Source organism: Rhipicephalus sanguineus, chromosome 5 (genome assembly GCF_013339695.2).
Source record: "Rhipicephalus sanguineus isolate Rsan-2018 chromosome 5, BIME_Rsan_1.4, whole genome shotgun sequence".
NCBI classification, from domain to species: Eukaryota; Metazoa; Arthropoda; class Arachnida; order Ixodida; family Ixodidae; genus Rhipicephalus; species Rhipicephalus sanguineus.
This window is the reverse complement of record NC_051180.1, coordinates 60,707,080-60,735,070: the sequence shown is the minus strand read 5'-3', so window position 1 is coordinate 60,735,070 and position 27,991 is coordinate 60,707,080. Positions and strand designations below refer to the sequence as shown.

Below are 27,991 nucleotides of genomic sequence, written 5' to 3'. Positions count from 1 at the left end.
TTCAAGGCACCAAGCCACCAAGCTCGTTAAAGACATTCCGTAGACTTTCGACCAAAACATTCGCAAGCTGTCTACGAAGAGTCTTTGATTACTTCATAACTAATTTAGGAGAAGAGGCCTCCTCAATACAATTCGTAATATACACTGCGCTGCATCAAACAAAAAAAATTTCGAGCCGATTCACACAAGCTCCCAGCCCGTGACGCCGCAGCTTCTCCCCTCGAACCTCCATGTTAACGCTGCTTCCAGCGCCGCGCTTTCTCACCAACTATTCCCCGTGTTTTTTTTTTTTTGTTTTTTTTTTTTCCACGAGCGTAGAAACGCGCGATCTTCGGAAGCCGTAAGCAAAGGAGGAGTCTTCCGTTCGCGGGAATACTAATTAGCAGTAGCGGTTCCTGCTTCTTCCTTTCGTTCCTCACTCATTGCCGTCGTCTTCGTCGGCAGAGCGCTATCCGGTAGCGGCGCGAGGCGTCCGGGAAGCGTGTTGCGACGGTTACTGCAGCACAGCCGGGACCACCGCAGTGCAAGACGCGTGCCGATCCCGCCCACGCCGCTGCCGTCTTCGAGAATCGCCGCACGCGCTTGTAGTGAATTCCTACCGCAGACCCATCGCTTGCTCTCTCGGCGCAGGAAATCAATGGGCACACAACACGACGAGGCTCGGCGGGAGAAGTTTTGTGCGAGCCTCATTCCCGCTGCTGAGTCTTGCTTCCCGAAAGGCCCTTCCTTTCATTTGCCTGTGCCGCATTCTCCTTTACGTACTTTCCTTCTCAAATTCTTCCTGTTCTGCTTTGGCACGTTTGTACTTTATTCCATCTACTTACTCTCTTTTTGTTCGTCCTACGCACATCCCTAGGTCCCCCTTCTTTACTCTTTATTTCATTACTTCATCAGTTCTTCGCTTTTCTTTTTCTTGCACTCTTTTCAAGTTCTTCTCTCTCCTATTCGCGTATTTTCTTCTCCTGGCCAGTCTCCTCACTTTTTCTTAACTTTCACCTCCATCGCCACCGTTATTTCTAGATCTTGTTCTGTCCTCTTCCCGCCCGTATTCCTTAAACTTTCACATAACACGCTCGCTTACTTTTTGGTCTCTCTCTCTCTCTCTCTTTACTATGATCTCCCACGTTCTTCCGCCGCTTCCGAGTCTTGGTCACCTTACCTGTTTGTTTTTTTTTTCTCGCTCTGCACAACCGTCTTTCGTCGCCTCCTTACGATCATTATCTTTTTATCCCCCCAGCAAAATCGAAAAAAGATAAAGAAACGCCTGGCAGCCCTAATTGGCCCTGTCGCTCCCAGCGTTCACACGCGAGCGCGTTCGTAAAAGTTCGCGTCCAGAGAGTGTTCGTTTTGGTTCCCGGGCGAAGACACGCATCTCATTACGTGTCCTGTCCGTACGCGCCAGGTACTTTATGACCGCCGGCTTCACGACTGGTTCTACGCAGGGTCCGTCTTCGCGGACTCGAATAATGGGCGTGCACCGCTACTCGGCCATCTTTGTTCTTCCAACTTTGGCGTTGCATTTGCCTATTCACGAGCATGTGCGTACGTGTGCACGTACGAACTCGTCTTTCGTTATTTTCGGTATATCTGTCGTGTCATTATTTCTGCATCAGAAACCAAAGTGCACCCACATTCGTTTGCACGCTGTCTCATTGCTTTGCCCGGTGGCACCAAAACGTCTTCAGAGAATCAGGTTGAAGGGCACACAGTGTATCAAGTTACTCGTTAAACTAACTCAACTTTTTGTCACGGATATAGAGGCAAAATCAGGATTTCCGTGAAATATGGGAAACACTCGTTGTTTAAGCAGTTAACGTTCGGGATCACGTGTGCAGCACCAAGCAATTCTGCGGCATGTGTTTGTTTGTTAAGCACTGAATCCCCTAACAAGCCTTGAAACACTGTAACGAACTGCACTAAGACACTCCGTATGTCAGAAATTTAGACCCCGTGTGCTCTACATCCGTAAGTAATATCTTCTCAGAACTCACATAGTGTTTTTATTGCGATGCAATGTAGATTTGTCTGAGCGGATAATGCTTGTGTGTGTGCCCTGTGTGTGAGCTTCGAGGCCTCTGTTGCCTGTGAATCGAATTGTGGTGTTTGCTGACATGTACCTAACTATCACATCGGCGGACATCTCACCGTAGGGGTGGCCGGCTTGTACTATAGGAGGCAGGAAAGTTCCGCTTGCGAGCTTGGACATGCCGATACAAGATGGAATAGGCATCTGCCTCCGTCACTGGATGGGAGTTCAATAGACACGCGGTACCTTTGATGCTTTTACAGCAGCTCACCGACGAAGGATATCTAACATTCCGCCCACTTTTCAAGGCTTGATGCAAAAGTTTGTCTACTATGAATAGGCTATCATATCTGTAAGATATGCGCATATGTAAGCATATGTAAGATATGTAAGTATTTCATGGATGCAATAGGCTTCTTCAGTCTCAAGAGCGTGCCGCCTGTCTGATTTCTAGACTGGTACTGACAAGTGAAACATTCGCATAGTTAAGGCTCAATTGAATTGACTATATTTATTGGACAGAATACGAGATTTTCTGTAGTCGCACTAACGTAATCATTGGTGCGACTCCTCACGTCATCACTCGATGGCAGTGCGGCATGATGGCGTCCTTGTAACGATGAACACCAAGAGTCGAAGTTTCTTAGAGGCCCGTGAAAAAAAAATCTTAAGACTACGCTGTCAAAAACAGGGCATCCTTTTTAAAAGACTTTAGATTCCACTTCAATCAGTCGTCTTCGAAAGTGCAGTGAATAGCAAATTTTGCTGTTTGATCGACTGGACAGGCAAAAGTTTACTCGCACGCTTAGCTTTACAAACACAGAGGAAAGCCTTGCAAACATTCATACAGCGAGGTAATTTTTTTTTATCCTAACACGACTTTCTACTAGAGCGAATCAATAGGTTTTCCGTATTACACTTTTTTGTTCTTTTTCGCGCCTGGAGCTGTCGCGCTATGTACTCAGCGCAGGACACGTTGGGGCAGTGCTACTACATTATACGCATGAAACGGGAAGGACAGACTTAACATTTTTATCCGCCTCCCCGTCTTGAGCTCGTGGAGAAAGCCAAACACTACACCGACTTATTTTCTGAGCTGCGAACTTAAATTATTTTTTTCGGCATCGAGAAAATCTTTAAGGAACTTATATGTTCGCGCACGCTTTTTTCCCAGCCGGTTATTTTGCGCTTTCGATTCAGGAGGGCTTTAGAGGAAAAACTTATGAGAAGTTTCTTCCGCTTAAACCTTCCTTAAAAATGTCTCGTGATGTCCGTATTTTAAACCTGGACGCTTTATCCCCAGCTCCTCCTAAAGACTAAGTCTGAGTGCTGAAACGCTACAAAAAAAAAGAAAGAGAAAAGAATGCAGGAAGAAAAAAAATAAGTAGCGCGGACTACTGGGCCTCCTTTGACAGCACGTTAAGTCGAAAATCAATACCGGGTTCTTTCATAAAGCCTTGTATCTATGAAGTGCTCGTTCAGATCACATCTAATACTTGCTGTTTGTACTTTTCGTCATTTTGCCGGCGCTTAACACGTCCTCTGTAAGACGAGCAAAAAAAGAAAAGACTTGGATATATTACAACCAAGCTTATTGCGTAGTTGTTTTCGTTTTTAGTTCGCTGTTTTTTATCTAAACTAGCATGTACTTAACCAACGTACTCTGTACAACACCGAAACGCTATGCCCTGCCCCACCAGGGATTTCCCTCTGCCTCCATATTTTTTTTCTCGCGTCTCACTAGAGCACAGCAAACAGGAAATTACTCTCATTATCAGCTCCGCTCTCTCTCTCTCTCTCTCTCTATGTTGGAACATGTAGAGCACGGACCAGAAAACTTACTTGAAGCCTCCGTTACATACATACATACATACTACATACAATACATACATACATACATACATACATACATACATACATACATACATACATACATACATACATACATACATACATACATACATACATACATACATACATACATACATACATACATACATACATACATACATACATACATACATACATACATACATACATACATACATACATACATACATACATACATACATACATACATACATACATGTGCGCGTGATTTTCGTTTTTGCGATGACCATTCGGTACCGGCTAACATTTGTTACGAAGTTATCATTCGGCACACAGCACACCTATTTGTATCGCAGTCTTCTCGAATGTGAACGCTCATTCCAAACATATTGCGTGCGAGACGCGAACAGTGGTCTACGTTTTAGAGCGTACTTCAGTAGCCGCGATTGTGTTGGAATGCACGATGACGCGCGTATGAAGGTCCGATGCGTTTCGCCCTTACATCAGACTTTAGGCGACAGAAGTCTCATCAGGGCTTCCATTGTGCTTCGAGACTTGTGAACACCAATTTGCCGAATAAAGAGTTCAGTGTTTTGCTAGTGCTCGGACCGCTCACTTCTTTGCCATCAAAACAACGTGGCGATATTCCACTTTTATTATATTCCTAATTCCTATCGCAAAACAACAAATGCCGTAAGTAAATTCGTTACGTCAGAAAACCGTCAGCTCTAGCTTCATACATCCTACCGGCGGCTGACAGCGCCATTGCCCTCATGGGGGTTTCCTGTAGAACGAGGTGAAGGATGGTTCCGTGTACTAAATTAAGAAAATATATGACATCTGCACAGCTATTAAAACATAAGCTGATTTGTTATTTATTGAAAGTAAATTGTCGTTTTTTGACTGGTGTCAGAAAGTTGTCATAGGGAATGCAGTCGCCTCTCACGCGATTACACCCTAGCAAAGGTACTCATCTATCATACGAGATATCTCGTAGCCAACTTATCACACCTCATAGGCACGTTTCTCTTTGTGGGAAGGCAACCCAATTCCCTCGTTTAGGTATACCGCAACGGGAATGGCATAACCTAGCGAGCTTCTTTGATTACTTCTTCAGGCTTTTTTTTTTCGCTGGTAGTTATTTTAATAAAGACGTGTCCTGGAGAACGGAACTGCTCTGAACACTATGAGACTCGAAGAATGAAAGAAAGCACCTTATGCAGAGAAGCTTCAAAAAGGAAAGGCAGCTACTTCCGAATTCCGCTTCCGGATTCTGCTTCCGACAAGTACGCTGCATTGACCAAGTTCGCTGGAAAACACGCTGCCCGTGTTACACTGACGGAAATAAGGAGAAAGCATAACCGCACTGAAACGAACGATACAGCCAAATTGAGTGTCCTTATACAGTGGACCGTCACATCAGTACAAGGTAGCCACGAAGGCAAGAGAGACGGCAAGGAAGCTGTGGTCTGTCAGCTCAGTTTCAATATTTACCACGCAGATGTTTCGAATAAAATACATTTTTTTGCTATCGAGCTGAAATCTCAACCGATGGATAAAATGAGAAAAAAAAACCTAGAACAGCTTCGTTCCATAGCTGAGGGCAAGTCCGTCTTCAAGGCTCCTACTCGTATGCCATGGAGGTAATGGCAACCATCTGTTAATAAAAAAAAAAGAAAAACGCCCCACTGCCAGTGACACGACACGCTTGTTCGCACCGTCAGACAGTTCTGACATTTTATATGTCAGAGGCGAGGAAACCTGAGCAGGCAAGGGTAAATACCAGCGTTAGCTTGACTTTCGTGAGAGGCTTTCTTGCGAGACGCTTTCCTTTACTTCGCTTCCTCGTTTACTTTTTGTTCTTTTCTTTCTCGCTCTCTTTCAATTTCCCCGTCGTTCCCTCGCCGCTTCTTTTTACTTGACGATAATCCACGGGATCGCGAAGAGAACGCCAAAGCGGTGATGGCTGTCTCGATCCCCTTTCTCTGACAAGAGAATTATTTCCGCTCCGGAGCGCTTTTCTTGTGCAACGACCTCTCGTGGCCACGCCAGCTGTCGAGGCCATTCTCCGTAACTATTGGTCCTGATTGCCACGTCGGGACGCGTACACGCCCTCCCCCCCCCCCCCCCCCTCTCCCACTTCTCATCTCTTTTTTTTATGGAGGGAGAGAAAAAAAAACAAAGGCGAGGTGAAAGGTGGGGAGGTTAGGCGGAATGAAAGAATGAGGTATGCTACGCTGCACTCGGGAGAATTGAAGGGGGTGGTTTAGGGATACAAAGATTGTGAGGGAGAAAGGAAAAAGAGGGAGAGTGGCGGATAGTAAGGGCACACCATCACAATCGGTCACTATTGCAGGAGGTGGTCACTGTATAATAACTTTTTTCTGCCACAGGCATCAACAGGCTACATACAGTCCCTTGAGCAAGTTTGTTGTCTAGTTAACCTCCCTACCTTTCCTCTATCCCTCCTCTCTCGTCTTATCTTCTCTCTCTCTCGTTGTCCTTAAAGAGTGCTCAAGTGGCTTCGTCGCCCTCAGAAGCGACGACTTATGATGTCGACATTAAAAATTTTCACATAAGTAAATCTCTTCTTCCGATTAGAGACTTCTTTGTAAAATGTTATCATTGGCAAAACACACACACTGCGCACCGAGGGCAGCGTTCGCCTTGTTTGAAGAACCACTAGAAATTTGAAAGTGATCGGTTGCGTGCAAAGTTATCGCGCTAACATCCCGTTCCTGGTAAGCTCTTTACCAGAAAAGTGGTCTTCGAAAAAGTTTCTTCACAAGAATTAACAGTCTTGAAAGGATCGATTAAAATTAACTTAAGACTTTTGTGCACTCATCATGTTTACGAAATGAAATAAGTCTCTTCACTGTGCTTATTGACACGCGTGCGCGACTCAGCAAATGATTTATATTGTTTCTTGTGCTTCCTAAACTTTGTTATCTTTTGTTGTGACTTCACAGTGATGTTTGTGATGAAGAAGTAGCGGCCGGCACCACCAAAAGCATTAACATCTTCTATAAACTGTGCAACACGAGTAAATTATTGCAATAATGAAACCGGTTAATATACTGTTGCAGAAGTCTGACTGACGAAAGGAGACATTTACCCGAGGTGTTGTGAGGAACGTTTTCTGATTTAGTTAATTATGCGTCACAAACACCGCCTACGTGGATGACGCATCATTCCTGTTGATATCATTTTTTCGGTCCTTAGATCGAAGCCACGTTTGAGGTTTTATCCTAAGTCGCATCTTTCAACAAATATATTAGACTCAACTCAGTTACGTCTTTCAGAGTAGACAGAAAACTCTTTTGATTCGCTGCATTTGGTCATTGATGTGGGCCATGATGTTTTCCAATACTCCATGAAGCTAGAGAACAAACATACCTGATCTGCTTTCAAATTACTTTTTTATATATACTTTGTGTATAGGTCACCGTAATAATAATAATATATGGGGTTCAACGTCCCAAAACCACGATATGATTATGAGAGACGCCGTAGTGGAGGGCTCCGGTAATTTCGACCACCTGGGGTTCTTTAACGTGCACCTAAATCTAAGTACACGGGCCTCAAACATTTTCGCCTCCATCGAAAATGCAGCCGCCGCGGCCGGGATTCGATCCCGCGACCTTCGGGTCAGCAGCCGAGTGCCATAACCACTAGACCACCCTGGCGGGGCGTATAGGTCACCGTAGGTCACATGCGTAAATACGTTGGCAAAAAACGAAACTGTGATAAAAAGTTTTAATCCAGTCGACCACCACATTTATAGCCATTACACACCGAGTCTTCAATGAAAACAGAGCTTAAAACTTTCTTTTTGTATTACATAAGGTAGACTTACTTTTTGTTTCTAGTCTTTTATACCACAGCCGCACTCTCGCCTACCCGAAACAAGGTCAGAAGTGAACAAAAAGCAATATAGTCGGTTAAAATATAATACGCAGCAAGAGTAAATGTTCGTTCACGGTGTAAAGAACGCCTCTGCAGCGCATTCGCAGCACCGAACGCTGGTGAAAGAACGGGGCCGAATCAATAGGAAAATGGTCAGAAAGATTAATGGCCACATCACTCGCACCGGTTGCTGGAGGATCAATTGTCGGACTTGTGAAGCGGTGCCTCGAGTTCCAATATCAGCGACAGCGCCCTCCTCGGATAACTTAGATTTCAATCGTGATAACGCGACGCATCGACACCCTTGTTTCGAGGAAAAATCGATCCCACAAACTGCCGCGGATGTTGTTCGTTTCGAAAAAAATTGGTCGATTTGGTGTTAGTCTAGAACGACCGACCTCACTGCGCCCCTTGATGGCGTGTAGCCGGCCTATATTACCTCTTTCATTTTGTACATAACGAGTAGTTCAAACTTTCGTCGGACGTCGAACATCTTGCGAATCTTAAACTTCATTCGCGGGTTACCTTATATCCTCGTACCACGCGGAAAAGAATACCTAGGTTAAAAAGAAGGAGGGTGATTTTATCTTTAGGTCTGGCGGCCCCGCGCCGCCAATTTGACACAGGGTGGGTGCCGTCCCAAGCGAATATGTACCTCGTTCTGCCGAGCAGCAGGCCGGAAGTGCGTTTGTACCTAATTCACCGGTAGGTACCCGGCGGCAGCAATTCTCTGCCTCCCACAGCAGCGGCGGATGCTCGACTGTATCACCAAGGATGTGGTGGGTTGAGGTGCGCCCGGGGGCCTTTTAGACCCTTATGGGGCCACCTTTCGTCATGAGTACCCAAGGTCGGTGTACTCCTCTACCCTTGTACCCAACTCTAAGCTCTTCCCAACCATGTAGCCACCGAAGTGGTGGCTACATGGTTGAGCATCCGCTTTTAATACGGTAGGTACCGGGTTCCATTCTCAGTGCCGACCGGAAACCCACCGGTTTTTCCTAATGGGTAGAGGAGTACAGCGACCTGGCGCCCTAGTCGTCGCTAATTGTTTTAGTCCGTCGCTCAAGCACGCGTGAGACGTACAGCATTTTAAGTACGAGGATAAACCGAATAAATGCATTCGCGATCGCATTTGAGCTCTTTTCTCCATCGGACCACATCAAAAGAGGCCTGAAGGATTTACTTAATGAGCCGATTTCTCCGGAACATCCAGGATTACCGAGAACAAAGACCGCGACACGAAAACAGAGGTCTGCGATTCCGTGAACAGCCTTTTTAGAGCATAACGATCACACCATAATTCGGTTCAATTAATTAACGAGCATTTTTTTTTTTCATAGTCGAGCTGCCCTCAGCGTCAGATCAAGGGTGACAGGGCCTTTGAGAGCTCGAGCGCATACATCGCTATGAAACAATGCTGAAAAGTTGAAAGGGTCGAGGGGACGGGGAGGGCAAGGAGAGGGGAGGGTCAAGCTCTCAAAGCCCTCCTTGCCTGTATACACACAGTGTGTAATGGCTGGGTGATGCGCTTGAGGGCGACCGTTGCCTCTCCTTTCGCCTGAGCGACTCGGGATGCTTGGCCATTGCTCATTCTGCTCGGAAGCATGTGCCAGCTGAATTATTAATGAACTGGTCGAGTTCTGCAGCGCCGCTTCCTGCCGAGTCGCCCCGTTCCCCAGCAGCTTCAGCAGTCATCTGCGAGTACACTTTCTTGTCTTTTCTTGCCTCGCTACAAGGGGGCTTTCTCCCTTGTTTCACTTTCACCCTTCCCGTCTTTTTTTTTCCCCCGATGTCGTTAGCAGTCGTCGTCTTTGCTTCTTTCTTCCAATCGTCCCTCTCCGCTGAGCTCTTTCGGCGGCTTTGCCGCGGGATTTCTAAGACGCAGAAAATAGCTCGGCGTCCTAGTTTTTCTTTCATTCGTTACTTCTGCTGTTTCTGGCGTTTTTGCCGGCTACGACCAGAGTAAAAAAAGTGAGGCTGCGCGAAACAGAAGTGTAAAGGCACAGTAGGGTAGGAGACGCGGAGCGTGCCAGCAGAAAGCTCGCTTGAACATGCGACGACATCGACGTCAAGTCCGGAAGGCGGCTCGCCTGTTTTACGAGCGCAGAGACGCCGTGGCTGTGGCCCTTTGACTTTATATCATTTTCTTACGCTTATCGCGTTTCTTTCGCGACCTACGGAGAACCGTAATGATTTTAGTCTAGCGACTTAATCTAATTGTTCATGTTCCCGGAAGTTGTCCCTCGCAGGAGACGTCCAGCTGAAACGGCCACTGAAACGTGCGCCAGGTAAATGGGTCAAAAAAAAAAAAAGGAAAGACCGCGCCTGGTAGCCAACCGAAACATGGAAGCCGCGAAGTGCTTCCTTGCAATGTCCGGTAGTGGGCGCCTCTCGGACGTCTGATGCATTCTGCATTGCTTCCACTTTTGATACGGTTTCTCGGCTATCTTTTTTATTAAACATGCATTTCCGAGAAGTACCTACGCAGCATTAGTTGAAAGGATGTCCCTCCGCGTTTCCATCCGTGTCCACTGCCGCGGTAAATTCGGTTGTTGTCGAGAGAAACCCACTTTCGCGCGTTAGTGCACCTGACCGTCGCTTCATGTTATATCAGTACCATTGCTTAGAACACCAACTAATCTTGCCTGTTCGCAAAGAATTCGTACAAATGTGTTCCTCTTTTCTAAAAGGATCGCCTTTCTGCATTCTGGGGCATACCTGTGCTCTAAAGGTGGTAAAACTCGTTATGAGAAACGAAAGAAAGTGGATGCAAATTTAACGTGTCCTATTGGATGGAATGAACACGCTGAGAAGCACTTTCGTAACATCGTTTAGATTCTAAATACTCAGAATTAGTCACCTTTATTCGGGGACCTGTTTCACTCACTTTCTGACACGGAGTGTGATGTCCATGATGTCGACAATCATTTCTAACCGAGCTTGTCGTAGAGACCTTTTTTAACCAAGCTGTGACCAGAAGAGATGTTAAAACCTGAAGTGAATCAGGACATCGGAAGTGAAACGGAAAGGAAAAATTGGGGGACGCTTAAGCTTCGCCATTAAGAGTTGAACGCGATAGCAATATCCTGCCCCTAGTGCGCACTTCGAACACTACGAGTGTTTAACAGAATGCGCGCAATAAGGTGTGTGCCTTATGTAATGGGTAGCTTACTTTAAGCCAGGAGCAATTATGCGCGAGAACCTTTTTCGAAGCTGCGATGCACCCACTACGTGGTCTTAAGGGAATACGCGCAGTAATTTGTGTGCCTTTTGTGATGGGTGGCTGTCTTTAAACCACCAAGTCGTTATGATATTGACGTGGTGTGACGCCCGATGGCAATGTACGCTTGTACCACGCAATATTACTGCCATATTACATCTCTTACTGTGACACCTGTGTACAGGATACGTAAATTTGGGAAGCATCAAAGTTACTTTCAGTGCTAGGTCTTACGTGCAACGCTTCCATCGTATATTTGCAACGTTCATACTGTCTTCGACTTTTGAGCCCATGCGTCGTGACAACATTTTCAGACAAGTTAGTGACGGTGGTTTGGGTTTAATGTATTTGTATCTATGGCAAACAGTTTCACGCTTCTTCTTTTTCCGTGACAGTTCCCATCCCATCATTCGTTCGTTCTTGCAAGTTAACTTTGTTTATTGTTCCCTGACTTGGTTGTTTCCTCAAACTTCTCTGCACGCCCATGCCTGTGGGGATTTATGGAGGAAGTTTACTTTGCTGTTCGATTTCTTAAAGCCCGATTTTCAACAGAATATTTGTATACTGTATCACGCAAAACACTATATAAGGACTTAATATGTATGCTCTTCCCTCCTCCGCTGTACCGATCATCATATTTTGATCTTCCAGGTCATGATGTGCTGAAACGAGTGCAAAAAATGTATATACCTCCCAATTCAAAGACATTCTTCTATAAACTCCATTCTGAAACACTCCCCGTAAAAATATGGTTACAAACAAAAGGCATTTTTGTATCGTCGGTCAACTGCCGTCTCTGTGATGTACCTGAAACAATAGAGCATTGTTTCGTGAGCTGCAAAGATGCGATTCTTTTCTGGGATGTCCTTCAGCGAACTCTGCAGAAAGAATTTGAAATTAATTCGTACACTATTCGTTATTTGATGCCGACACCTCTTGATGAAGTGCCGTACGATATGTTCCTTATTATTGGTATGCACAGTTTGTGGAAGACGCGAATGCAGGACCGTAACGCAGAGCCGATCACCTCATCACGTATACATTTCACCCGAATGGTTATTAATTTAAAAGAAGTTTACGACGAACTTGATTTCAGACCGGACTGGTACACAATCTTGGCGAGGTGCTTAGCCTCGCCACCTTTTCTGTGCAACACCTGATGAAGAACTCTCCCTGGAATGAAGGACTATAAGTTAGTCTTCCAGTTTTTGTGGCAGTGCTTGTACTTTCATTGTCGCTAAGTGACTGTAGTAGTGTAACTCTGTGTTATAGACTGTTGTGATACTGTGTACTATTTTCATACGCATTCTATTAAATACCATGATCAAAAAAAAAAAGCAGAGGCGTGGCTGTGTGGTAGAACACCTGCTTGCCACGCGGACGGCCTGGGTTCGATTCTCACTCGGACCCAACATTTTTATTATTTATTTTATTTGCAGCTTTTTCGATTTTTCGGTCACGGACAATATGATAATTTTTCGCTCACAACCAACGGTGCCGGCGCCGACGGCGGAATTTCTGCGATACGAGCTCTTTAACGCTATCGCGTTAAAATAAAATAAGAGACCACAAGTGCGCACCCGGCAGTCATATGGCCCACTTAAAGTGGCATAACGAAAATTAGGTATGATCGCGTTAAATTTCCTGCGGAACATTTAAATTTTTACCCTGACCTGAAGGGCTACACAGCAGCAAACATTACCAGCAGCAGCAGCCGCGGTTAAAAATGAAAGCTGGATTTAAAATTATCCTGGCCCTACGCTCTGCTGCCATCAGTAATATGCCAAGCTTTTAGCAGAAAGTTGGCTATTCGTCGTTGTTTTCGGCGATGCAAATGGTCGTCATATCGTGGAAATCGTTCGTTTAAAATAAGAGGCGCCGTGTAACTGGGGCGAGCGTTTGCGTAATGATAGCAACAAGTGAACTACGACAGCGACAGTGGGGAAAACTGTGGTGTTCTCGTTTATATTCGTAAAAGTTTACTCTTAGAAGCTACGTATACGTAACAAGCACCTAAAACCACAAAGCTTGCACGAGGCATGAAGTAGTAAGACTATTACTCTCTAAAACGTAACCCTTTTCTAACTCACCGAGCCCAGACGAGTGTAACACTAACTAGAGCGGCCGTTTGGACATGCTGGTGAGACACTAAGAAAACCTTTAAGCGCACAACTAGACGAGTACGATGAAGAATGCGGAAGACGCGCGGGCCCTTGCGTCTCTCTTCTTCGCCGTCCTCGTCTAGTTCTGCGCTTAAAGGTCTTCGTGATGAGTAAGAGTAAGTTTGTGAACTTGTGTACCAAAAGCACATCACCCTGCCTTATGAACAGTGAGGAATTTTTTCAATATTATAGGAACAACGTCTGGGGTAGATCCCAAAACACTAAGCAAGAGGCCCAGTCCCGGATCTCCGAGAGATAAGAACGTGCTCATTCAAGATTAAAGTCTAACGCAGTCGCCTACGGCGAGGAGGTTAACCCGACGACAGACTAACGAAAAGGTGATGTCAAAAACGCCGGAGGAGGGGCGGGTAGTTAAGGAACGCTCCGCACTAAGACCACGGTAACCAGTTTTCTGCATGGTTAGAGATCTCAACTATAGCGTGAGGTGAAACAAGTGGAACGAGACACACACTAGAAGTAGATGTAGTTTCATAAGGTGAGCCATGCATTTTCATACACATTTGCTGGATTTGTATTCGCTTCACTTAAAATGTACACAATCCCGAGAGCAATGTCTTCTCCAGGTTTTCTTTGCCTGCGACGACAGTATGCTAAGAAAATTACAAAAATGTATGTATGTATGTATGTATGTATGTATGTATGTATGTATGTATGTATGTATGTATGTATGTATGTATGTATGTATGTATGTATGTATGTATGTATGTATGTATGTATGTATGTATGTATGTATGTATGTATGTATGTATGTATGTATGTGTGTGTATGTATGTATGATGCGAATTTTATACGGACATTACATTGTATGTTTGGAACAAGCCTAATCCAGTGCAGCCTATTCGATACTCAAAGTCTTAGTCATAAAGCGTTACGTAATTATTTGCTGCGTGCAGCGATCAGTTTGAGGAACACGAAACGGTATTAAAATCGTAATCAAAGGACTCTGTTTAATTACGGTTTCAAAGAATTCAATCCATCCAGTGCAGTTCTTATGGCCTCTTCATTTTAGTGCCCATGATTGTCTCTGCTGAGCATTTAGCCTAAGAGTTCACACAGTGCGTCATAAAATGGCTTAATTAAACGTATCTTTAACGAAGATAACGTACACGTCTATTGTTCCGAGAGCACCATGAAGGCTTAACTGTCATGCAATGAAAGAATCGTCCGGGTAGACGTACGGGCAAGCTACGGTGAGCGTTAATTACTCCGAACTTCCTAAGCTAGCACAGTTATAATCTTTGAACGTAAACATTTTTTACCATTACCTGTAATAGAGTGTCTTGCTTCTCTTTTTGAATTCCGCTTTGTTTTGCTTCTCTGACGAGAAATGGAAGGATTTCGTTTTTTTTTAAGCAGTACGGTAGTCGCTGTTATAGTAGAGACATTCCTTGAGTCATAAGTGCATCCAGGCGTATTCCTCGAATATAATTGTCAATGTGTCTCCATGGGAAAATAAAAATACATTAACACAAAAATAATAATTGGAAAATGCCGTAGAAATAGACCCCCCTCGCGAAGTACAAAACCAGTAGTGTTTACTGCCTTTTTTTAAGACTAATTTATCGTGCATAAATATACTTTAACGAAGTTCGCCACGTCCCCGTCACTTGTCTGATGAATCAGTTTCTCTCAAACTGTCGTGAAATCTTTTTTCCTCCTCCTTCCTTCGTTTTTTTTTCTAATCTAGTACACATGGATAAAAGGTAATTTGTTTTTTTATTCCTGCGTCAACACTAAAGAGCTAGTCGCCACTGCATTACACGAATTCGCGGAACGCTCGCGGCAGAACTGTCGTACCCTGTCTGCTTGCCGTCAGCCGATGACATGCACTTCCTGTCTTGCGTGAACTCCGCGCTGTTTATAGAATTTAACCACCTTTCTTTATTACTCCCGATTTGCTGCTCATCGTATTCACGTTCCGATTGTAGAATAACAATGTAAACATGTTTAGTTTTTACTTGTGTTTTTTATCATATAGGACGAGGTGCAAAAGAGCGATATGGCAGTACAGAACCAAGAAATACAGGCATAAACTGCAATCTCCAAGTATATTTTTTTTTCGTGATTTGTTCCGTTTTCGAAAAGGCACGTTTTACAAGTCGTTTTTTTTATTTTATTTACTCGCTTTGGCACAATGCCAACAGCCCATTGAACTGTCCACGGGTGCGGTCCCCCCTCGTTCGAGCTTCTTCGCTTCTCCAGGCACGCTTCCAAACAGCACAGCGACGCGTCGAGCACATAATAATGAAGCACGAATAAAACAACAAATGGGAACACGCGTTTAAGCGTAAACGGACGTGTCGTCGTGCGCGCTTGCGCGACGCCCAAACAATCGCAGCCGGATGATTTTTAAAGAAAATTCGCGTGAAAAAAAAAATGAAACTACAGGGTTCGCCGACTACACGAACGAAACGCCTGCGACGCCCCTGACCTGACGTGCAAGCAAACGAAAGCATACAACAAGGGGCGAACCGGGGTAGCACGACTGAAGGCGGCAGTGCGACGTGCACACTGCGCTGTCGGGTTAGTCGAGGGTAAGGAAGAAAGAGAACAGGCTTGAGAGAGGAGGGAGAGAGTGAGAGGCAAAGCTGTGAAGCGGGTGGTGTCATTGCGTTTAACGAAAGCCGAGAGAAAGGAGATTTCTTTTTCGTCGAATCAGTTGAGTGTGTGTGTGTGTGTGTGTGTGTGTGTGTGTGTGTGTGTGTGTGTGTGTGTGTGTGTGTGTGTGTGTGTGTGTGTGTGTGTGTGTGTGTGTGTGTGTGTGTGTGTGTGTGTGTGTGTGTGTGTGTGTGTGTGTGTGTGTGTTTGTCCTCGACGTCGCTTCCCCGGTCGCCGAGTTTCTGCCCTCATTGACGGCGTCAGACTTAAACGCTCCGCTGGATTCTTCTTCCTCGCTTCTTTGTTTTTTTTTTTCTTTTTATGACGTGTTAACAGGCAGCGGCAACGGAACAGGCGCGAGTACACTTGGCTTTACAATTATCGATTCGAGCACCAGCGTCGCCGCCGTCGCTCCATGTGTCGAGTCTGTCGTGTAATTAAGAGCACCCGTTCTGCGAACAGCCGTTCCTTTGTTCCTGCGTTTCGATGTGTCCGCCATCCCAGCCCGTTTGCGCGTTCCATTCAAACTTCCTTTTTTTTTATCTGTCTGGCGGCACGAATGGCGCAGTAGGCGTTAACTCAATCACGAAGTCTTTTCGACGCATTGTAATAGAAGCCACTATAGTTTAAATGGCTGGTATGAGGCCTGTCGCTGTAGTATAATGCTAATAACCACGCGGAAGCAGTTGCATTGTCCTAACCGCACTGATTGCAGACCTCTGCGAACTGGAGGCTGAAGACATTATTGGTTACTGAGCTCTCAGACATTCTCGTGGCATTGGGACCACCATTCGAGATGTCAGATTATGCTGGTTGAACGGCAATTTTTAAGGAAGTAGCAGTCCGCAAGTGCGGGCATATCTCGAAAGCGGTGCAGGAGAGAGAAAATCATCGCAATTCGTCTTCGTGAAAAGAGACTTGGTTGAGACTAGCATACACTTCTCAGTTTCTGAGTAAAGTTGCTTGAGTCATGGCACTACTATAGCGTATATTCCAACTATAAATGGACGTAATTAAGAATCAACACGACTGACAGTGGACGCAGCTCCTTTAGTTGTGCCACCTTATTTTCCATGCACTAAATTTTCCTTTGAAAACCAAGTACCACAATATGGTAGTGCTATAACTTACGAAGCTATTAATAAATTACCCTTAAGTACAACTTGGATATGGTGGATATATATATATATATATATATATATATATATATATATATATATATTGTAATGTCGGGGAACTAGACCGCTGTTTCTTGGCGATAACACAATCTTATTTTAGCGCTGGTGGCGACGCATTATGGCGTCCCAATACCATTACATTTACTTCATTGTTTCTTAAGACATAAGCTCCACTACCAGTTAAACACCAACGCATATGAGAAATGCATAATTTTTGAAGTTTATGGGGCCCGAATAACAATTTCTGAGACGTAAGTGATCGCAATCTTTCTTTTTTTTTTAATTTCGAGATCTCCGAAGCTATACTTCGCCAACTATAGTTGCGATGACACAATAGTTACACTGTGTCAACTCACCTATCGCGCAACACGTCTTCTGTCGTCGCAGAGTTCTTGAACCGAAGCAGCGCTAAAAACAATCGACAAGTCTCGTAGAGTAATATATTTTGTGGAGCACCTTATCTTAGCCGTTAACAGCAAGGAAAAAAAAAAACAACGTCCAGCTAACAGACGAAGCAAACGCCGAGAAGGAGTATGCGTCATAAAAAAGCCTCACGAGAAGCCTTCGAAACGACAAGAACACTTTGTCTCTATTACCCACATCGCGTTGGGGTGCAATAAATTTCAACAAATGTACTTGTCTCCACAGCCGTCCATTCTAGCCAAAGCTTTTCTTTCTGCGTTTCGTGTACGTAGTTAATCAGGAAGAATTGTGCGACGCCAGCGCCGTCATGTCGTGTTATCAGTTTCTTACGCATGGACTAGCGACGCTTTGTTCTCATTTCTCGGCAGCCGCCAAAATTCGGCTTTTGTTGCGGTATACCGCTCAACTTACCCAGCATTCCCTTCGCTGCTACGTTTAAGAGGCGGCCTTTAATGTTTGCGCGTTTTTTGTCTCATTTTCTTGTGTTGTATTTGCGCTCATTTATATTGTCTAAGCATTACCCTTTTACTCATGTACGTAATGGACAGCTCAAACGGTGCTTCGTTGGTGTTAGGAAATAAAAGTTGGAAGGATAGATACGCTTGAACTTCTTCTTCATTAGGTTTCATCTATATTTTATAAAGCAGGTGCAACTTTACCCTGTCCTTACATTTCTCTCCTAAAGAGGGCTGACATCGCTGGTCACGTGTGCAGCGTAAAATAAAAAAGAGAGAGAGGAAGCAGAGGTAAAACAGGGAGGTTAACCAGACGAACGTCTGGCTGAAAAGATCACCATTATACTTTTTTCTAATGCATTTCAGCCTGGACTTACGTCAATCGATGTACCAAGGCAGTTTTATAAGATAAAGGGACGACCCACAGTAAAAAAATAACTGACAAAACGCTGCATCGTTTTAGTTTTCTTTTGTTTCTTGTTTCTCGTTGCGCATGGCATTTCTCTTGAGTTCTTGTGCAGTTTCGTATTTTTACGTGTTGTATGCTAGTATGATTGTTCATACGGGAATTTTCATGGTATGTTCTTACAGTGCTAGGAGTTCAGCCAGGTGGCCTTTTAATGTCAGTTTTGGGTCCCAAGAATCGTTCTAATTATTTAATGCTAAGCAAAGAAATTTATTGCACTTAAGAGTTCGTGCTGTTTCATGAAACACCTTGTCTGAAACCCCTATGCCATTGATATGCCTAATTACGCGAAAGTTTGCGGGAGTAAGCAAGTTCATTTATTTCTATAGCTAATTATCGTACACTTTTTTCTTAATTTTCTTCTCGGCACACCGACACGTTAAAAGTTCTTCGTCAACAACACACTTACACAAGTGAACAAGTGCAGTACTGTCATGACCAAGAACTTCCACCATCTCTTTAGCTGTACTTCCCCTAAACCGACCGGGTAAAGCTTGGTAAGCTTGGCAGGTATATCTTGGCCCGCGCTCGCTACAACTTGCACCGTTACGCGCGCCAACTGGCTGACGCGGGCCAAAAAAACCACCGTCGACTTATCGGCCTATCGCTGCAACGGAGCCGGCAAGTCGTGGCCGCAGCTGATTTTGTTCTCTCAAACCACGGCTGAGGGCACCATTCTCGCGGCGGGCGAATGTGCTAGTCATGTGGTTCTTTTTGCATTTCACGGGCTTTCTTTGCAGCTTGGAAAAAATGGTATACGTGAGACTTTCTTTATCGCAAATAATGCAGTTACGGTTTCTGAGGACGCTCTCAAACTTTGCAAGCCGCATTTCTTGCCTAGAGTCAATATTTAGCAATTTAATTAAATTATCCTATTTAACAAATTAGTTAATTACCAAACAAAAAATTGTCTGTAGTGCGCAAGGTGAGTGTCAGTAATTTGCAAGTGATTTCACTCGCTTCCCTATCATATTGTATTTTTTAATCCTTGGCTAAAGATAGCTGGGACACCCGGTATATATAGACATATATATACCCGGTGCATGACGGCGGTGACGGCGACGGCAAAAATCAGCCGAGACTGTCCATATAATTGCTATCGCAATAAAAGAGAAATTTTTAGTGAAAAACGTTTCTTCGTGAGGCGAGGTTCGAACCCGCGTACCCACAATCCGAAGGTGAGCGTCCTAACCACTCGGCTATTCAGGCATGCTAGCAGAGCATAGCATAGCCTTGTATAGTATAGTATAGCACTGTGCTAGAAAAGGAAAGAGGGGAGGAGGGAAAGGAGAAGGGGAGAGAGTAAAGCGCGGCATAGAAAGAAAGAGAAAGAGAAAAATAGAGAGGAAGAAAGGGAAAAAAGACACAAAGATAAAGTAAGAGATAGAAAGAAGGGCAACGAAGAAAGGTAGAAAGAGCGAGAAAGAGAAAGAAGTGCAAAGAAAGAGAAAGAAAGAAATATAAATAAACTGAGACACAAAAAAACGTAGAAAAGAGAGAGGTGAGGGAAAAAGAAAGAAACAGAGGAAGAAAGAAAGAGAAAACCGAAGGGAAACAAAGAAGGCCGTCCAGCTCCGCCCTTCCTTCAGGCTTGGCACCCCTATTGCGAATCTGCCTGAATATTTTGCTTCTTTTTCTGAATGTGTGTTTGCGTAAAAAACATTCGTGCTTCAGTTACACATTTAGAGCTGAAAAAGTATATTTTGGAATTCATTAATAATGGGTATTAAAAAACTGGGAGTGGAGTTTCTACCATTTCATCTTGATTTTTGAGCGTGCTTGAAAGAAGCAGCAAGGTTTAAAACGTATTTACCTGGCACTCTGGAAAAATAAACAAGCATTTCGGGATGAGGGAAACGTCCGATAAGCATCTCCCATTTTCTCATAACCATTAAGGTTAGGCAGAATTGTGCGTTCTCAAAGAGAACTGCGACATCGTGCTTAGAAAATCTTTCTTTTGGCATGTCATGAAATAATCAATGGGAGAAAACGATTTATCCAATGAAACTGACTAAGACTGAGACTTGTTTCCGACGTTGACATATAAAATTAGGAGCATGCATTGTCTCTTCGCATTCTTCCGCTTATCGATGAGGTACTAATTGACAGCTCGCGTTACAGGCTGTCAGGTTAGGCTGAACAATTGACACTGAGATTTGTCCAAGCAAGTAGCCAAAAGAACTGAAGACCAAATTTTTTGCATTTGTTTTACAGCCTTCGCTGGAGCCAAGCGAGCAGCAGCCCAACTCTTTTTCTTTTTTGCGTAACATCCTCGAGGCCCTTTGTAATTTTACTGAGATAAACCTTATTGTACTTGGCATCGTTGTAACTGCGTGCAGAGGCAATCTTATGATGAACTTTTTTAGGGGCGAAGCTACTCTTAGTCTAACCTTGTCACGTCTCCGTTGTCCGGCGTAACCACCTTTGCAAACTGCCCACTCCTTCGTCTTTGCAAACATCTCACTACGACCTATCACCGATCCTTTGCAAACTGCCCACTACTTCGTCTTTGCAAACATCCCACTATGATCCATCACCGATCCATGACCTCACCGACCATAAAGCCGTTATAATGAAGGGGGAATGGAAGGCACCTTTGCAAACTTCCCACTATTTCGTCTTTGCAAACATCCCACTACGATCCATCACCGATCCATCACTTCACCGACCATAAAGCCGTTATAATGAAGGGGGAACGGAAGCCACATCTAGCTACCACTTACGGTTAATAAAATTTCTTGTATAAATATATACAGTGTTTGTCACGCCTTTGATGATGTACTGGGCTGTCGCTTTGATTACTGCTGGGCGAAACCACTGAAGCTTTCACGGTGTAACCATGATTGCTTCAGGAGCTTCGCCCAAGCTCTTCATCATTCACCCGTGGATATGCTGTGAATTTTTTTGTTATCTCAGATTAACTTCATATAATATATACGATCAAATGATTAGTCAATCATTTTACCTATTCATTCTTAGCGCTGAATTCTGATAAGCTTTCATGATATCAAAGTTGTGGCGAGGGACATTAGTTTTTGCTCTACATGAACTATAAATATCTTGACGTTGCAATGACATTGTTCTCGTCGACTTTTTTAATCATCCTATATCACAACTGCAATCTAGATAGCATGTTGTCATTTTTGCATAAAGACTTTTTTTTAATTAAAGGGTTTCACCATTAGGTGAAACTCTTTAATTACATTATAAACTGCTTGCAGTTCTTTGTTGTTTTTTTAGACGTCCAAACGGTCACATAGATACTCTCTCATTTAAACGCTGCAGCTGCCGCGTTCTAGCATTTTTCTTATGCACATAATTGATCAAACGGTTTCACATTTGGAAGCCTTCTAGCCAATTGTGAGCAAATCAAACGTTCTGTATGCCACAGGCGTCATGACATGTTTTTCTTTCATGGTTTCTAAAGCACTAACTTGTTTAGATAAATAAAGTATACCACTCTTCACTTTAATCTAATGCCAGCATGATTTATCTCCATCCGATATGCCAGAGACTACATGCTGCATAGTTACCTCACCTCCCTCTTTTTATATTTATTCTTCTTTTTTTTTTAAGTCTTCTTTCGAGATCACCGCCAGGAGCTCGAATATACCTAGCGAATGGCCCGCTTTCGAAAGCGAATTGCCACGGCGTCGGAGGCACTCTGTCATTTCGCACACCGGCCGCCGCGGCAATGTGTTACGCCTAATGGCGTCTCGCTGGTGGGCGTCCGTGTCACCGCCTCTACGCCGACGAAACAAGGCCAATTGTTCGCGGCGTCCAAGCGCTTCAACGACGAAGTAGACAACGTCAAGAAGGCGAGAGAAAGACAGAGGGAGGGGGAGGGGGGAGGTGCTGATTCCTAACATTGCGCGGGCTTTGTGCGCACGTTGGTGGACGCCGGATCAATTCCCACTGAAAATGGCGGTCGTTCGTCGGGGCGCCTCACCCTTTCCACTCCTCGCTTGCGCCCAATGTCGCCACACCGTCCTTCCGTCTGACCGGCAGCCAGTCTTGTACGTCGCCCCCTTAGGTCCTCAAAATAGGGGTGATTGTTGCGAAATTGCCGGCGGCCAGCCGCGTCTAATGATTTGCTAAACGAGAGCGCGAGCGCCAATTCAGCGCAGCCGTTGCCTGCTGTATTAAGCTCGGGATTGTAACTGGCCGCATTGTGACGCAAGAGAACGTAACGCTTTTGAGACATTCGCCAGTGCGCACCATTCCGTAAATGACGGCTTCAGCGATGAAATATGACTGTGAACGTCGAAGCCAGCCTCTTGCGCTCGGGTATGAACTTGCGAATTTCTCTTTTTTCTTTTTTTTTTGTGACATCAAATCATCGGTGACCTTACGCTATTGGATCGTGGTACGTGACACTGAGAAATAATAAGCCATTTTTACTGGCAACGATGTGTTTTCAATACCGTTAGACTGAATAAAAGCAATTGTCTCTTGATTAAAGTTAGTATTGCATGCAATAGCTGTAACGACGCATACATCATTCGTGGTAGAAATGGCAAACTGTTCAAAGTATTTCACATGTATCTCAGTCGTAGTATATCATCTGCCCTATGGGTGGTTGTCAACAGGTTTTTAGTTGCCGAGTCTGAATAACGTTTATTTTGGAGAAAATAACAAAGGGGCGTTAAGTTCAACACAACTAAGTAACAAGCCAGTGAAAACCGAACAGAAATAACACCATGAAATGGCTGTGTTCTGGTGTATCTGCATTAAACAGCTCTCGAGGGCACCGACACCTCCCTAATCAGAGATATTTAGACACTCATAATGAAAAATTATAATTCAGTTTTACGCACGAACACAATGTCTGATTATAGGGCGCCCCGAAGGGCAACGTATACATAAATATTTAGACAAGCTCGTTTCTCTCTCTCCTTTTTTTTCACTTCAAAATGAACAAAATGAGGTCGCTCTTGCTGTTATAGAGCCCACGACTACCAGCTCAACAGTGCAGCGTTACATTCCTTAAGCAGTCGAAGAAGATTACACACCCAAATCATATACAAATGAAAAGCTACGACATTCTTCAACAGAAAATAACAGTTCAGTTATATGAGGAACCACTTTGAATGTGATGGAACGCAAAAAAAAGAAAAAGAAATACAGCGCCTTTTTATTTAAATTAGTTAAATATGACATTAACACCAGAGGTAAAAAAAAAATATTTGTGAGGCCTCATCTGCCCATAATGGAGGGTAACTATATAAAACTTTGTCGGCAAAGGTTAAAATATGCTTCAGAATTCTGTATTTCTAACGTGTAACGAGAGTCACCGCAAAAATCAGCTGTGTATTGCAAAAAAAAAAAAATCACTAACGATTACGAAGCTGCCTAATGTGAATTCAGAGCGCAGGTTCGTGTTGAGACAACGCCAACTGTGTTTTAAGTTTTGGCTTTCCGCAGTCGTAGCAATGTGACCAGCCCTGCATGCGCACGAGCTCCGACTGAAGGGACAGCGCGCGTGACGGAGAAAAAAAAACGAGGTTAGAGGCAAGTGGCTAGTGATATCGACAGATTCCGCGTACTCGTTCTCTTTGTCGGTTACGCCGGCGCCCACGGCGACACCTCTCAACGCAGGAACGGATGACTAAGAGCTGCGCTCTAAAACGGAAGGCCTGCGTGGCCGCTCTTCCAGCGAAAGCTGGAAGAGCGGCCTTTCTAGAGCACGTTCTAAACACTCTTGGGGCAAGTTATACAACTACACATGCAAGGTATGCACTATTAAATCATAATTTTTGTTGAGTAGGGAAGTACCCATTACGCCATTATTCATCGTTCTGTGGATAATCGAGGTACCCGCTACACATCTGTAAGGTATTGTGCGCAATTTGTTGATGCTGCATGCGGCTGATGACGATCAAGAATTGTGGCTGATCATCTTCCCGTGGGTGGGAAGCTTTAAACCACACACTCGTTGCGCAATCAGTATTGTGTGATGCCTGGTTTTTTGTTCTTCTATCACGCAATATTACATAGGTTAACGTGATTCGTTACCCGAGATGACGCCTGCATAGGGTCCTTTTGCAAATCTGTTTGAAGCACCAGCGTGCCTCTGTGGTAGAATACTCGACTGCCACGCAGAGGGCCCGGGTTCAAACCCAATTCGATCCTGGATATTTTTTTCTCATTTTATTTTTTCATGTCTATCGGTTGCGCCGACGCCGACGGCGACGCCGCTCAACGCAGGAACGGGCGCCAAAGAGCTGCATTCTAAAAGGCACCCTGCAAGCGTAAAATGCTCCTCTGCAGTAACGGTATTGATGCAGTGGTGCACCCTCTACAGGGGACAAGCATTTCGTTTGCCCTTTCGTTTTCTTCTTGAAGGAGCGATGATTCTCTGCGATTTAAACCTATTATTACATGCACTGTTACCCAGCTTTTTTTAAAGTCTTCTTCATGATACTACGTAGGCTCTTACAACCTTGCAAAGTATTTTATCACCACTTCTGATTTACATATTGCGAATTCTCCCTTAGCATATCAAAATGGCAAGTTGGGCTAGGTTGTGCTTGTTCATTTGCGAAGAAAAAAACAGTGCACAAAATAAAAAAACATAGCCAGAAGAGGGGGAAGACGAATAGCGCTGTGTGTATTCCCTATCATTGTGTCTATGTTTTATTTTATGTGCTGTTTTTCCTCGAAAAATCTTCCTTACCAACAGAAAATCTACCAACGTACTGGCTTTTCGACATCAAAGCCCGTTGTTCCTTTAAACCAATTTTTTTATGTAACCGACGTCCGCTAAGTGGAGCTCGTTATTTATAGTCAACGTTGTTATTTATAGCCAACGAGTCAACTCAAACTTACTGGAGCAGCGCAAAAAAAAAATGTATGCGCCTTCTATTTTTACCCTGTTCAGCGCCTCTAATCTTTCTAGGGTGCCACGTATGAATTTCACATTTTCCCCCTTTTGACGATGGCGCCGCTGCCAGCATGCTCAATCTTCTGTATCAGACCCCATTACATTGATGGCGAAAGCAAGGAGAAAAGGAGCGGACGCCTGGACGAAGGGCGAGGGCGACGTCTGGGCGCCTGCTGCGTTCGTCTATTGGGACCGCGGGAGCGCGGGATCCTCGGAGGACAAAAGAGCGCCACCGCAGCCACAACACCGACCGCGGCGTCGGCCACTATATTGCCTCTTCGACGCTCCTGAAGTACGCTCTCATTGTGGCCAGCTTCCTGTGAAAATATCAGACGGGCGCGCACACGAACGGGCGCCCCTGCAAGCACGCCGCTCTGCACCGGACGATCCTTGGTGCTCAGAGCTCGATATATCGCTTTATCTAGTGTTTGTTTGTTTGTTTGTTTGTTTGTGTGTGTGTGTGTGTGTGTGTGTGTGTGTGTGTGTGTGTGTGTGTGTGTGTGTGTGTGTGTGTGTGTGTGTGTGTGTGCGTGCGTGCGTGCGTGCGTGCGTGCGTGCCTGCGTGCGTAAGGGAGCTAGAGAGCAGTTACGAAAAGCAGGGATATTAATCAGATACATATTAGATTTGCTGCCGTGCACCGTGAAAACGGAATAATCTTGCGAAAACACAAAGGAAGGCAAGACAGGGAGCACTACCAGAGCCCACACTTGAAGGCGCCCACGAGGTCTGAAAACGATCGCATAGACCTGGTCGACTTCCTGTATTATACTACGCCTTCCTAGTTTTATACACCAGCGATGCGCACGGCCGTGAGTCAAGCGTCCTTCATACAGTATCGAGAGGACTGCGCTATAGGTCTTATTTCAATCCCAAAAGAAACGATGTGCTTTTGTATTTAAGAGACAGACTGGAAGTACATGGAGACAGCCAGTTGTTAGATGCGAAGTATCTTATGGCGGAGTTCAATCCGGTGGTGGTGGTGGTGGTGGTGGTGGTGGTGGTGTGCGGCGTGACCACCCTTACTGCGCATGCGCATACCCTCTCCCTTTCCACATCCCCTCTCCCCTTTCCCCTCTCCACTTTCCCTTTCCCCTCCCCCTTTCCACTCTTCCTCTGAAACGCGGGCTAGACATACCGAAATTCTCTCCTGCGCAACGCCGCGGTGAGCACCAGCGCATGCCCGCCCCCTCCTCCTCTCTCTCCTCTCCTACTCTGCCCCCTCTCGCACGCCTGCGGACTGCGTTCCCCGCTCGCCCTGTGAGAATTAACGGCCAGGCTAGAGGGAAGACAAGACGCGCGTAGCGTTCGTCTTCGGTTTCCACGACGCCAGGTTGGTAGCATGCCCAAAGAACGCCAACGGAACGCGATCGTGCAAATGCTCCGGCTTCGCATCGCCTCATGCTCCCCTTCAGCGGGAAATGGTGTAATTTTTTGTGTATGGCATGTGCCGTTTTCCTACACCAGTTAGCGCTTCTCTAAAGTGGTAGCGCAACAAGATAACCTCGAGTGGGTCGAGTGGGCCTGATCGCTCATCGTGTACGAATAATTGGCGAATTCCGTTGAATAGCCTGGCCTCAGAAGCAATCAAAAGAAATGGGATGTGCACCCGGCGGATGCACATCTAGCCATCGCGAAAACGTACGCTGAAACGCGACTCATCCCGCCATCCCTTTCCCCGAGTTATGCTCAATTTCTGTTACTCGATGCATAGTTGTTATGCTTTCTCACAGAACGCATTCCCAGCATGTCCGTCACCCTAACGTCGAACATGAATAATACACTCTCGCTTACCAACCACGCTTCCCATATCATGGACCCTTTTTGTGAGCATGGGTACTTTGTACCATCTTTTTCATGCTGTTGTTTTAATTTTGCGTTTTTCTTTTGTTTATTTCCGTTTTGCCCTTTCGTGCCCTTCTCCACTTTCATCTGATATTACTCAAGAAACATTGGTTTTGCTAAAGGCAACAAAAAAAAAGAACGCCTGTAAAAAAACAGTGGTTGTAGAGGCACTGAATTTTTTATTCCGGGAGCTCCGGTTACCACAAACCATAACGAAGGTGTAACGCGTAGTTGCCTCATGAGGCTTGCAAGGTGCACTATGTTTGTACAGCCATCGTGTCACCTAAGCAGATTACAGTCAGCCCCATAAATTATTAGGCACACATAACGCACTCCCATCTATGATTATTAACGCCCGCACTCTTCGCTTACGATCCTTCTGAGTCATTCATAAGAACGTTAAACCTGGTTATATAGCTCTGTCTGGTACCACTTATGGGGAAAAGACTACGGTTGCCGCACTGAGACTGGCGCTTTCTCAAATATTGGTTTGCAATGAACAAGTATCATACGTACTTTAAGCTTACCACGATCATCTATTATTTCTGATTTATCTAAGCCGCAAGTGAGCTAAATTCCCTTTGCAGTATTGTTTTTTAATTATATTCCTACTTTTCAAAAGCGCTGATTAAAAGTGGCATCTCTGTGAGTCGAAAGGGTACATTGAAAATATTTAGAAATGTTTTTACCAAAACCAAAGACTTTCTTTTTCAAGACTTACGCGCTAAATCCAGTCGCACACATGTATGATCTGTAGATTTTCACCCTGTAGAGGACGCGTGAACTGCAGCCATTTACAAACATATTCTTAAGTTTTAATAAATGTTGCCGCACTTATATCAGCCTTTGTCACGAGTAATACTGTACACTTGTACATTTCGCTGTCAGAATTATTTTTTAATACGTCTTTATATCTGCCTTAAGTAGGCTTAAGCCTTGCTGCAGAAATTTAAGGAATAGGGATTGAGGTGGTTGGGGAG

At 44.7% G+C, this 27,991-nt stretch overlaps 1 protein-coding gene across 3 annotated transcripts in view; it reads left to right on the top strand.

Annotated features, from left to right (window-relative positions):
- The window catches only part of LOC119393700 (protein turtle homolog B), a 337,896-nt gene that overhangs the window by 86,916 nt on the left and 222,989 nt on the right, over nucleotides 1-27,991 (top strand). The window lies entirely within an intron of this gene.